Source organism: Urocampus carinirostris, chromosome 10 (genome assembly GCF_059441175.1).
Source record: "Urocampus carinirostris isolate Australia breed hairy pipefish chromosome 10, RoL_Ucar_1.0, whole genome shotgun sequence".
NCBI lineage: Eukaryota > Metazoa > Chordata > Actinopteri > Syngnathiformes > Syngnathidae > Urocampus > Urocampus carinirostris.
Window position 1 is genome coordinate 38,285,387 of NC_142358.1, and position 12,778 is coordinate 38,298,164.

Sequence of the window (12,778 nt, forward strand, 5' to 3'; positions counted from 1 at the left end):
CAATAGCTTGAAAAGTATCTACACAAGCTGTGCGCGGGGTTCAGACGGGTGCTTAAAATCCTTGAATACAGTTGAATTTTAATGTTGTGTCTTCGAGGATTAAAAGTCGCTCGCATTTTGGGTGACATGCTTGGAAATTTTTGAAATTGTTGCCATGTTCCTCGACAGGTCGACTTAAAAATGACACTGACACCGCTCACTGGTAACTTCGCCCTGCCGTTGTATTTCTTTTTTCCCTTTTGATTAAAGGCATCTGGCATTAGTTTGTATGGCACTGTCTTATGAAGGGTCATGAAATGAAATGATCTGCATTTCTATAGCGCTTTTCAAGTCAATGACTTCCCAAAGCGCTTTACAATGTGCTCCACATTTCTCAATAGCGGCCTTGCAGCCATGTAAGGCGCTAACCTGCTTATTGAGGGTCTTAGGGGTTCAGTGTCTTACCCAAGGACACTTTGACATGTAACACGGACGAGCCGGGATTCGAACTGGGATCCCTTGATCCCAAGACGAGCGCTCTACCTCCTGACCTACTGGCGCCGTGTTTCTCGACAGGTCGACTTAAAAATGACACTGACACTGCTCACAGGTAACTTCGCCCTGCCGTTATATTTATTTTTTCCTTCTTGATTAAAGGCATCTGGCATTAGTTTGTATGGCACCGTTTTATGAAGCGTCATCGTAACCTATGGTTCACACCCAAGAAGACAGTTGTATGCTGCACCTAAACATGGCATTATGAAATGTGGTATTAGTGCAAGGATAATGGTTATTTATCATAGGGCAAGCAAAAAAGTTCAGGTCGTGGTTCCCAGTGGTAAATTGTAACTGATAGAACTTCCTGCAACTAGAGCGAGCGAGAGAGAGGGACAGTCAGAGAGAGAGAGGGAGACTGAGGGATTAAGTCAAGTCAAATTATTTTATATAGCCCTTAATAACAAAAATGTCTCAAAGGACTGCATAGGATTTACCTGATCTTAAACCAACATGCGGGCAAGGAACAGGTCAAAAACCTCAGCGTGAGGAAAAAGAGAAACCTTGAGAAGGGACCTTACAAGTGGCATCCCCCTTCCAGGATGACCAGGGTGAATTACAGTACACAAACATAGTAAACACTAGATAACATGTTGAGAATTTGTCCGGAAAGTGCATGACAGCAGCGACGCCCCCAGCCTGTAAACTAGTCCAGAAAGTCTAAGACGGCCATGACGCAGCTTCCCATCTCTGCCAAGTGGTCCATGCAGGCGTTCACATGCTTCAGGTCAAACGCTGGTCCGCTGACTCATCTCAAATCGTCCTTCTCCTTCGTATCACCACCAGATAGGCTGTCAGAAAAAGACAGGACAATACAGAATATGGGGTGGGCATCAATCATAAGCTTTGGAATAGAAGTGTGTCTTAAGCCTTGATTAAAAAACTTCCATTGAGGTTGCAGATCCTATCTCCAGAGGCAGGGCATTCCATAGCACCCGGGCCCGGATGGAGAACGCTCTCGAGCCTGCAGACTTCCCACGGAAGCACGGGGAGAACATGCAAACTCCAACCTGGAAGGTTTGATCTTATGACCTCAGAACTGTGCTGCACACACGCTAACCACTGCGCCGCCATGCTGCCTGTGAAAATTCAAAGAAATGAAAATTTTTATCATTAGCCAATGAATTGGGGTCAAACACCCTGTACCTAATTCCATATCATGTAAGAAAACATAATCAGTACTGAATGTCAACGGGAGTGGGAAAAGTCATCAACGTTTTGGACCCCTCAGAACCCCCCACAGAAACCTGGCACCTCAATCAGCCCCGTGCAAACAATACATCTTGTATGCACATCCTCATTGGAAAAAAAATAAAGCGCTATGCCCCCTGAAAATGTGGTTGCCCCCTGTTTCACCCGCTTACGCCCCTCCTTCAAACTCATTGCTGTCAAGACTAAAAGCCCCAAAAATGCTCCTCTGGGTTTTTTTTTCCTGCAAAGGGGGAAACGCTTGATTTATGAATCTTAGTATTTATCGCAAAACGCAGTCCCCCCCTCTTTTGCACGCTTGCAGAAACATGATTCACCCGGGCGGCTATGCCAAGATGTCTGCATGAAGAAGCACAGGGCGAAGACGTCGAGACCAAGGCAACGTGATCCAAAGTTCACTCGTTCCTTAAAATAGAATAGAGTAGAATTTACATTTATTGTCATTGTTACAAAATGGGTTGAACATATTGTGACAACGAAATTGGACGTGGCACTCCAGTTTCACATTTAGTAGTGAGGATAAAAGAAAACAAAGAAGATAAAGGAATATAAGAAGATAAGGTTATAACGAATAAATAAAAAAAATTCGATCCATGCAAAAGACGATACGCTCATGTGGTATACCGTAAATTCCGGACTATAGAGCGCACCTGATTATAAGCCGCTCATGTGATATACCGTAAATTTCGAACTATAGAGCGCACCCGATTATAAGCCGCTCATGTGATATACCGTAAATTCCGGACTATAGAGCGCACCCGATTATAAGCCGCACCCACCACATTTTAAGAGGAAAACTGTTTTTGTACCTACACAAGCCGCACCTGTATATTAGCCACATACGCCCACATTAAAACATGTGACATAACCACAAAATTAGCCCAAACCCGGCTTTGAGTCCAGCGATTGTAACTGAATATAAAGTACACAGTCCCAAAACCAAAGCCGGCAAAATGAACAGAAAATTATACCGGTACTTAAGGTTTGATGCAGACCTGCAGTGTCCGGGTACCCGTTGAAACTAATCCAAGGAAAAAAGTGTATATTTCCAAAGGTAAGGGTGGGAAAAATATATAACCACTATTGTCCGCCGCGACAACAGGTCTCACTCACCTTTACCCCACTTCCCGTCAGCCCGTGTTTGCTACGCCCCTTTTTTAAAATTCACAACACATATTCAGAATAAGTGTCTCAAATAAATACATTACAAAAATATACAGGTGCATATACATATTATACATCGGTTACACATATTTACAAAGAAAGACGGTACACCGAGAGAGTTTTCAGAGCTTTAATTATAATATTATAACTTTCATCCCAAACCGTGCCTGTGAAGGGTAGCAAAACGCTACTAGCAACATGCTCGCAACACAGTAAATGGGTCTGTTAAAAAAAAAACATACCGTGCTTGCAGAAATCACGGTAAACCGTCCTCATCTTCCTCCTTAGAACTGAAGCCATTAAAGTTGTCTTCCCCAGTATGGGAAAGAGACTTATATATATATAAACGTCGTCCCGCGCTCCCTTATTCAAAAACACGCTAGCAACACGCTCGCAAAGTGAAGTTTACGTGCAGTAGCTCTGTTTCCTTCTTTATCGGACTGCTCGTTTGCCTTTAACTTGAAAGCTACGCCATGTGCCTTTCTTTGTGCAATTTGCATGATGAGGATATGTCTACGCTAATTTAATTTGTGCACAAACAAGCTAAGAAGTTGCAGTCTTCCTCGGCGCATATATTCCACCGGATCTAAATCTTACCTTTTGTACTCGAGCGCCGCTGGCGGCCGTTACGAAAATTCCATAAATTGGCCGCATAACTGAATAAGCCGCAGGGTTGAAAGTTTGGGAAAAAGGTTGCGGCTTATAGTCCGGAATTTACGGTATATGAAATGAAATGATCTGCATTTATATAGCGCTTTTCAAGTCAATGACTTCCCAAAGTGCTTTACAGTGTGCTTCACATTTCCCAATAGCGGCAGTGCAGCCATGTAAGGCGCTAACCTGCTTATTAAGGGTATTAGGGGTTCAGTGTCTTACCCAAGGACACTTCGACATGTAACACGGAGGAGCCGGGATTCGAACCGCGATCTCTTGATCCCAAGACGAGCGCTCTACCTCCTGAGCCACTATATCAAACTATTTCGGACGTGCCGACACTCACTCCATCGCCTCCATTTTGCACGAATTAGGTGACGACGACGAAGCGGCGCTTGTGTGTTGTTCAAGGTCACGGCGAGGGAAGGAGCAACCCGATATCCCCCCAATGCACTCTGCTGCGTGCCAAAGGCCGACACGGTTGACTTCCAATGTTGTTTTTCCCGGAGGAAATCATGTAAAGTGAATTAATTTGTTCCAGCCGCCAACTGTCGCTGTCATAAAGAGCTGCACCGGGAACCTTTGGAATAACAATTGATAGTGGCTCTATAAAGTCAAGTCATTTTTATTTGTATAGCCCTTAATCACAAAGGGCTTCACAGGTTATTACACAGACTATTTTTCAGACTATTATTACACCATCCCCTGATTTGGAACCAACATGAGGGCAAGGAAAAACTCAAAAACCTCAACATGAGGAAAATGAAGAAACCTTGAGAAGGGGACCGCACATGTGGCATCCCCCTTTTAGGATTACCAGAAGTGTTCCCTCTAAGCTGCGCACGGCTCGCACATTCTCAGCGCACAAGAAAATCTATCCAGCGCACAAAAATCAGGGCTCAAAATTACTAATTAAGAAGCGACTCAAGTCAAAGTTACAGTGCATGAAGGTGAAAATACACGGGTTCTCCTGACGTTGTGTCCTAAATGCTGTAGTTTGAAGTCGAGTCGAAGGAGAACGAAGTTGAGTAAAGTTAGTAGAGTTTGTCAGGGAACCGGCTTCTTCGGCTCGGCTCACTAAAAAGAACCGGCTCTTTCGGGTCTTAAACGGCTCTTCGTGTTTGTTTTTGCTTCTTTCATCCCAACATGACCAAATATTATGTAAAATTATGTACAACATGACTTAAAGGAAGGGGGGAATAGAACAAAAAAGAAAAGATACCAAAATGAAAAAGGAGTGAAAAGCTGAGAAAAAAAGAAACAAAAGGAAGAGAAAAAAGAAGGAAAAATTGAGAAAAAGCCAGAAAAATAAGAAAGAAATGTAGGAAAAAAATAGAGAACAAAAAGAAAAAAGTAACAGCTCGGAAAAAATAAACACAATGAGATTTTTTGTTAAAGGAAATTAAAAAAAACGTAGAAAAAAACACGGAAAAAAGAAGAAAAAGTTTGTGTTGCATTCAAATAATTTCCAATTGTATCAAGTGAATCTTGTTGCCAACATTGTACTTCCACTAAAAAAGGTGATTAAGTACAATTCTGTATCTTACAACCGACTCAATAAGTCCCCGAAAATGTTAATATTATGCGACAAAATATATCAGGAAAAAAAAAAAATGGATATCTTGTGAAAGAATTGTAAGAACAAACGACGTTTGTGGGCAATCGTCCATGAGTCAATTCGTTCAAAAGAGAAAAATCATTTTGCATTGCCGGAAACTCAGCAAAATGTCAAGTTTTGGACATGTTTGATAATGATTTAGTTGCCACACTTGGGATTGCCGTTGCTCACTGTTGTTTCAAGCGCTGCTCACTGACTTTGCGGGAACGCTCAGACCCGTGAGGAAAATTACAGGGAACATTGATTACCAGGTCATCAAAACAGCCCAGAAAATCGTCGGTTGCTCTCTGCCCAGTCTGGAGGACATTACCTGCTCTCGCTACCTCAGCAGAGCAGAAAACACCATCAAGGACTTTTCTCACCCCGACCACCACCTCTTTGACCTGCTGCCTTCCGACAAGCGCTACAGGTCACACGAAACAAAAACAAACAGACTAAGAGACAGATTAAATAATAATAATTTCCTTTGTATTGTCATTCTTTGTAACAATGTACACAGAACGAAATGTCAATACACCTGACCCGTTGTAGCGAGCCGATGCAGCCGCAGCCAACAGAGGGCGCCGCCATTTTTACCAATGTTATAAGTCTCAGGTATGACTCGGCCGAGGCGCGAACCAGCGACCTCCCAGTCTCAAAGCGGGCGCCTTACCATCTTGGCTACTGAGCTGGTTTCCACCCTAAACAGACACCGCACAAAAAACTGAAAAACTCTTGCAAAAACACTACCTCACACGAATGTTAAATGGTACTCACGTCTATGTTCTTGCACATGTTGACTGCACTATGTTTGTTTACTGCTCAAAACAGACACCGCACAAAAAAAATGACAATAAAGGTATATTCTATTCTATCCAAAGGATGCTGCAAACACAAATACAGAGATATTGTCCACGAAAAGTATCGGTTATTCATATCCTAAATGTGAAGAGAGAGAAAAATGTCAGATCTATTTAAATGCAGTGTAAAATTGTTAAAGTTAAAACTTATATGAACTCTATGTTGGCAAGATTAAACAAATAAAAACAAGCATTAAGGTAAATAAAATGTATTAGCATTGGTGATGGCCCAAACGCCACTCGCCCTGGCCACACACACTGCGCGCCCCCGCGTGTCTAGTTAACTTTAGTCACACAGGAAACAGATATACACCGGAAATGCAACTTCAAAATAAGAGTACAAAAACTGATAAACGCACAAGACACGCAATTAGACGGATTATTGAACCGTTACTTCATGTGTGTGTGAGAAAGATTGTTTTTATATTTAGGAATATAAAAACATGTTATATTCACACAGTGAATACCGAGAAATGTTACAACCCAAACGACCACCCTATCAAAAATGTCCAGAAATGTTGGTTTCGGGGCAGCACGGCGGTGCAGTGATTAGCGCTTGTGCGGCACAGTTCATGTCATGGGAACCTGTCGTGGGTTCAAATCCAGCTCCAGACTTCCTGTGTGGAGTTTGTATGTTCTCCCCGTGCTTGCGTTGGTTTCCTCCAGGCACTCCGGTTTCCTCCCACGTTCCAAAAACATGCATTTCAGGTGAATTGGCCGGTCCAGATTGTCCCTAGGAATGAGCGAATGAGTTGTCTGTCCCTGTGTGCCCTGCGATTGGCTGGCAACCAGTTCAGGGTGTCCCCTGCCCACTGCCCGGAGATGGCTGGGATGGGCACCAGCCCCCCCGCGACCCTAATGAGGATAAGTGGTACGGCTAATGAGATGAGAGATGAGATGTTGGTTTCGGACAAAAGCTCTCCAGTGTTACAAAATAGGTTTTATTGGACTCTTCTGGCATATTTCTTCATATTTCTCCATATTGGTCTTCAAGGTTCCACCTCACTCAGATGCCCATGCTCCTTTGGAGCTCCTTGGCAAAGTGCGACTGAGACGTGGTCCGTGTCTTTGAGTCTTTGAGCTTTTGGCACATGTCAGAAATCGGGAGACGTGAACGCTCGGTGACTTAGTGCTTCCTTGGCCCAAGAATGTCTTGCGGTTCCCACTTCACTGCCACCACACTTGGAAGGCGCCTCGCTGAAGATATAACTGGTGAGAGCTTTTTCCTTTGGATGAAGAGGGCGGAAGTGGGGGGGGGGAGATAAGAAACGGGCCAGATTTAATAATGATAAAAAATATGGGTTACAAAAAAAAGGATTTTTGGATGGAAGACGTTAGAGGAATGTATGTAAATAGGAAGAGGGTGTCTAAACATTTTGCATGTTAAAAAAAAAAAAAAAAAAAGAAAAAGAGAATGTGGGAGAGCGTAGAGTGGCTGGCGTTTATGGATTGCAGATGTGGCGCTGCGGGGTTTTGGCAAGGACCCTGCTCGCCTAAATCATACACCGGCTGGGTGGCACCAGGGTGAGAGCGAGGTCAGGCGAGAGGCAAAAAAAATGGGAGGACTTGTTACTGGAGGGAGATACTCAAGCGCAAACGGCGCTCGGGTTTAGTATTTTTTTGAGTGGTGTTAAGAATTAAACATACCGTAAATTCCGGACTATAAGCCGCTACTTTTTTTCCCAATTTTCAACCCTGCGGCTTATTCAGTGAATTTATGGTGGCGCTCAAGTACGTAAGGTAAAATTTAGACCAGTGGAATATATGCGCCGAGGAAGACTGCAACTTCTGAGCGTAAACATACCTTCATCGTGCACTAAATGAGGCTCATGACGCAGCTTCTAGCTCACAGGTGTCAAACAGGCGGCCCGAAGGCCAGATCAGGCCCGCTAAGGGATTGACTTCGGCCCGAGAGACAACACTCAGAGAAGCGCAAGAGAAAAACAAGCTGCAGGTTGAAATATGTCAACTTGATGTTGCCAAAGAAAGGTGCCTCTAAAAAGTCACTGTACTTGTATTTTTTTCTCTCTCTCTTTTTCTCACTCTCGCTTTCTTTTCCACCCCTTTTCTCCCACTCTGTCCCTGTCTCTTTCACTCTCTGTGTCTCTATTTCTCTTCCTTTTTTGCTCTTTATCTTTTTCTCTCTCTGTGTCTTTTTAACTGCTTTTGCTCTAACTTCCTTTTATCCTTTTTTCTGTTTTCTCTTTCTCTCTTCCTACCCTTCTCGCTCTCTTTTCTCTCCTTCTGTCTTTCTTTTTCTCTTTGGTTTTTTTTCTTCCTCTCCCTTTCTTTTCCCCCTCTCATGACTTTTTATCTTTTGTTTCTCACGCTCTCTCCCTCTCTCTCTTTTTCTTTCTTTGTCCCGCCCTCTTTCCTTTTCCCTCCCGCTTTCTCTTATTACTTTATCTCTCTTTTTCTTTCTCTTTAATCTACTAATCCGGCCCTCGACAGAATGTTTGTTCTATCGTGTGGCCCCCGAGGTAAAATGAGTTTGACACCCCTGTTCTAGCTCAAAAGCAAACGGGCAATTTACTGAGATGTATTGAAGTATGGGAGCGTGGGTCAACGTCACCATGATTAAGTTTCTTTCTGATTTTTGAGAAAGACAACTTAGATGTCATAAACAGAAGAAGCAGATGGTCTGCCGTGGGGGATTTTTTAAGGGGTATTGTTCTATTTTCTTTATTACTTATCCATTATCCATTATCCATTATCGGTCAGTTCATAATACGCTACAAAGCCAGGAGGCTGAGACATTTGCTACCAGCCAAGAGGCTGAGTCAAGGTCCTAGCCATAAGGCCAAGCAGCGATCAGTGCGAATGCGCCGTTCCCGGAGGTACTGCAATACCGGGCCGATGCGTGGAGTGGACAGAGCAAGCTCTTATTCCATCTCCAGATTGCAAAAATCAACACGTGCCGACACAAGAGTTCTTCAATTGATTCAGAACCAGTTCTTCAATGTGCTAATCTGACCGGCACATACCGACACATTCATAATTATGGTACACAAATCCAGAACCACAGTTGGGAGGGGGGGGATTTTTTAAAGGGTTATTGTTCTATCTTCGTTATTCATTATCCATTATCCGTTATCGGTCAGTTCATGATACGCTACAAAGCCTAGGTGCCGGGACTCTTACTCTCAGCCATAAGGCCAAGCTAAGGTCCTAGCCTTAAAGCCTTGCTGCGATCATTGCGATCGCAGTGGGGGGGATTTTTTAAGGGTTATTTTTCTATCGTCTTTATTCATTATCCATTATCCATTATCCGTTATCGGTCAGTTCATATTACGCTACAAAGCCTAGGAGCCGGGACTCTTACTCTCAGCCAAAACACCAAGCTAAGGTCCTAGCCTTAAAGCCTTGCTGCGATCATTGCGATCGCAGTGGGGGGATTTTTTTAAGGGTTATTTTTCTATCGTCTTTATTCATTATCCATTATCCATTATCCGTTATCGGTCAGTTCATGATACGCTACAAAGCCTAGGACCCGGGACTCTTACTCTCAGCCATAAGGCCAAGCTCAGGTCCTAGCCTTAAAGCCTTGCTGCGATCATTGCGATCGCAGTGGGGGGATTTTTTAAGGGTTAATTTTCTCTCGTCTTTATTCATTATCCATTATCCATTATCCATTATCGGTCAGTTCATATTATGCTACAAAGCCTAGGAGCCGGGACTCTAACTCTCAGCCAAAAGGCCAAGCTAAGGTCCTAGCCTTAAGCCTTGCTGCGATCATTGCGAATGCACCGTGATTCTTAAGAATATGGCATTTATTTACTTAACAGACTAATATGCTGGTATGCGAGTGTGTTGTTAGTAGCCTGAGGCTACCTCCCAAAGGCAGGGTTTAGGATGAAAGTTATATTATTATTATCAAAGCTTTGAAAACTTCTTCGATGTACCGTCTTTCTTTGCAAATATGTGTAATATGTATTTGCAACTGTATATTTTTGTAATGTATTTATTTCAGACACTTATTCTGCATGGGCAAATTAAAAAAAGAGGGGCGAAGCAAACGCGGGCTGATGGGAAAGTGGGGACCGGTAAAGGTGAGTTTTTGTGGACACGGCGGACAATAATGGATATATATTTTTCCCATCCTTACCTTTGGAAATATACACTTTTTTCCTTGGATTACTATCAACGGGCACCCAGAATCTGCAGGTCTGCAACAAATTTTAAGTACCCATATCATTTTGCGTTCATTTTGACGGCTGTGATTATTGGACTTTGTGCTTCAATGAAGGACATTTAGTTTTCAATCGCGGGACTTGAAGTTTGGTTTGGATTCATTTCATGTTTATTTGATGTGTGTGTATGTGGCTTATACACAGGTGCGGCTTGTGTATGGACAAAATCGATTTTCCCCTTAAAATGTGATGGGTGCGGCTTATAATCAGGTGCGCTCTATAGTCCGGAATTTACGCTCTATAGTCCGGAATTTACGGTATTAAAAATGTATCGTTTACCAAATTGTTCGAATTAGTTATCTGACTCCATTAACCAAACACAACTTACATTCGCCTCACAATGCATGCTCGTTTCTTTATGGAAAAATGAACAAGAGACCGGCATTTCAACACGGGGGCAGACTTAATTTTTTAAACAATTTAGTTAAGTGAATTCCAACGAATTAGCCGAATTAGTGTTGCTCTTCGTCGAACGTCTCTCTCGATTCTCCCTCTCATTCGATCTTCTTCCTTTCTCCCGGCCCACACCTTTTTCCCAAGCTGGCGTGTTGACTCCTCCCATGGGCTTGCGACTCCTCCCGTGAGCGGGCCAGAGACTCCCCACGTGGACTCCACCTCATCGCCACCTCGTCGTCTCGATGTCTGGACCGGTCAAAACATTCCCGCGCGTTTCCACGTCATCAGGGCTTTGTTCTCCAAACATCGCCTACCATCTGCGTCAGAATTCTGTTATCAACAGAACAAAACAAAACATTCGCATTCGGAACAGCGTGACCTGTCATTGAACCTAAGCCTTCTCTGTGAAAAATCTTCATTGCATTCAATAAATGTAACTTGTATAAAATCCTTTATAGTAAAATGTATAAAAATTCTTCAGTGGGGATGGACAGAGGCCCCTGTTACCTTTTGTTTTCTTTTAGTGATGTTCACTATGTTTTGTGTATTGTTACCCAATGCTAAAGCTATGGCACCTGGTCATCCTGGAAGGGGGGGTTACCACTTGTGAGGCCCCTTCTCAAGTGTTCATTTTCCTCATGCTGGGGTTTTGAGTTTTTCCTTGCCCGCATGTTGGTTTAAGATCAGGGGATGGTGTCATTGTAACCTGTGCAGTCTTTTAAAAGTGTCTGAAACCACGTCTGCCCGGACGCCCGGGGCGTGCATCTTTTACGTCAGGCCTACAACTTACGAAACGTCTCCGCCTGGGTGGTCGACAACTTTTTCAAGAAAAAAAAACAACGTTTTTTTTTCTTTTTTTCAAATCAAACGTTTGCTTTATTCCGATTTCTAAATCTTCGTTCGGTATGGAAATTTCGGAATTTCGGTTCGTTTGGCAATTTGCATACTCTGCAGCCAATCAGAAGCCTGCACCAAATAACTTTGTGCTTCCGGACTCTCCCAAGCGCTATAAGGTCAGGTTTATTTGTATAGCCCTTAATCACAAAGAGGCTCAAAAGGCTGCACAAGGTAGACACACAGAGAACACAAGAAAAATGGACAAGTGGTTAGGAATCGAGCCAAAACCTCAGGCCCAGAAGAAAGATTCAAAAGAAGCAAACAAAATGTATGACGCTACAAAACGTAAACGTGCATTAAAAGCATCACGGAAAGAGGAGTTCACGTGGCTTGTAGCAGACGACGCAACGCAAACATGAATGAAAATGAGTAAATACGGGTACATAGTTATAGCAGATGGAAAACAGCAATGTCATATCCATGCAATGAATGTTATAAGTAAATTTATAATAAACTTAATTTTAAAGTGTTGTTCTGTTATATATTCTGATTATCCATCCTTAATACTTTGCAACAATGGTTTTTTTACGATGAGTCGTCTTATTGCGTTTCAAGTTGTGAAAAATGGGGCAGGCAACTTTTTGGCTGGGCAGGCAACTTTTCAGAGTTGTCTGTCCTGGTGTCCGCTAACTTTTTCTCATGAGTTTCAGACACTGCTTTTAAGACATTGTGTGATTAAGGGCGTCACAAAAAACGTGATTTGACTTGAATTCTTTGTTCCAGCCTTAATTTGCAGAAATAATTACTACCTGATCATAACAACACCATGGTTAACACGATAAGCTGGCTACTGAACTCTGAGAAAATTCTAAAGAAGGCACGCCAAAGAACTTTCTTCCAAAGGAAGTTAAACTCCTACGATGTCCATCAGGAAATCCTAGTCAATTTTTACCGTGCGATTATTGAAAGTGTTTTAGCAAATTCTATTCTTGTTTGGTTCGGTCGAGCGGGAGACGCTTGAAGTCATTCACGGGTACTAAAAGGTTTACAAACACTTTTTACCCGAGTGCTGTCCGAATCTTGAATCAATATAAATTGTAATTTCTGTTTTTCGTTTTATATTCTGAATGTTGTTACATTTTTCAAATTCTCACTGAGCCGAGACGACGAGAGAATTTCCGATGATTTTTATGTGAAGATTATTGGTTGAATGAACTAACTACAAACAAACAATGGTGCCAATCAGCAACAAAAAGTACCGTATTTTCCGCACTATAAGGCGCGCCGGGTTATAGGGTGCACCCCGAAAAAATAGTTTTTGGTCCTATTTTTGACAT

The 12,778-nt window shown here is 42.8% G+C and overlaps 1 long non-coding RNA gene and 1 pseudogene across 1 annotated transcript in view; one reads left to right on the plus strand and one right to left on the minus strand.

Moving 5' to 3' along the window:
* Positions 1–12,778, plus strand: part of LOC148358872 (uncharacterized) — a 288,823-nt gene that overhangs the window by 190,104 nt on the left and 85,941 nt on the right. The window lies entirely within an intron of this gene.
* On the minus strand, positions 8,834–8,971 carry LOC148358882 (U2 spliceosomal RNA; annotated as a pseudogene).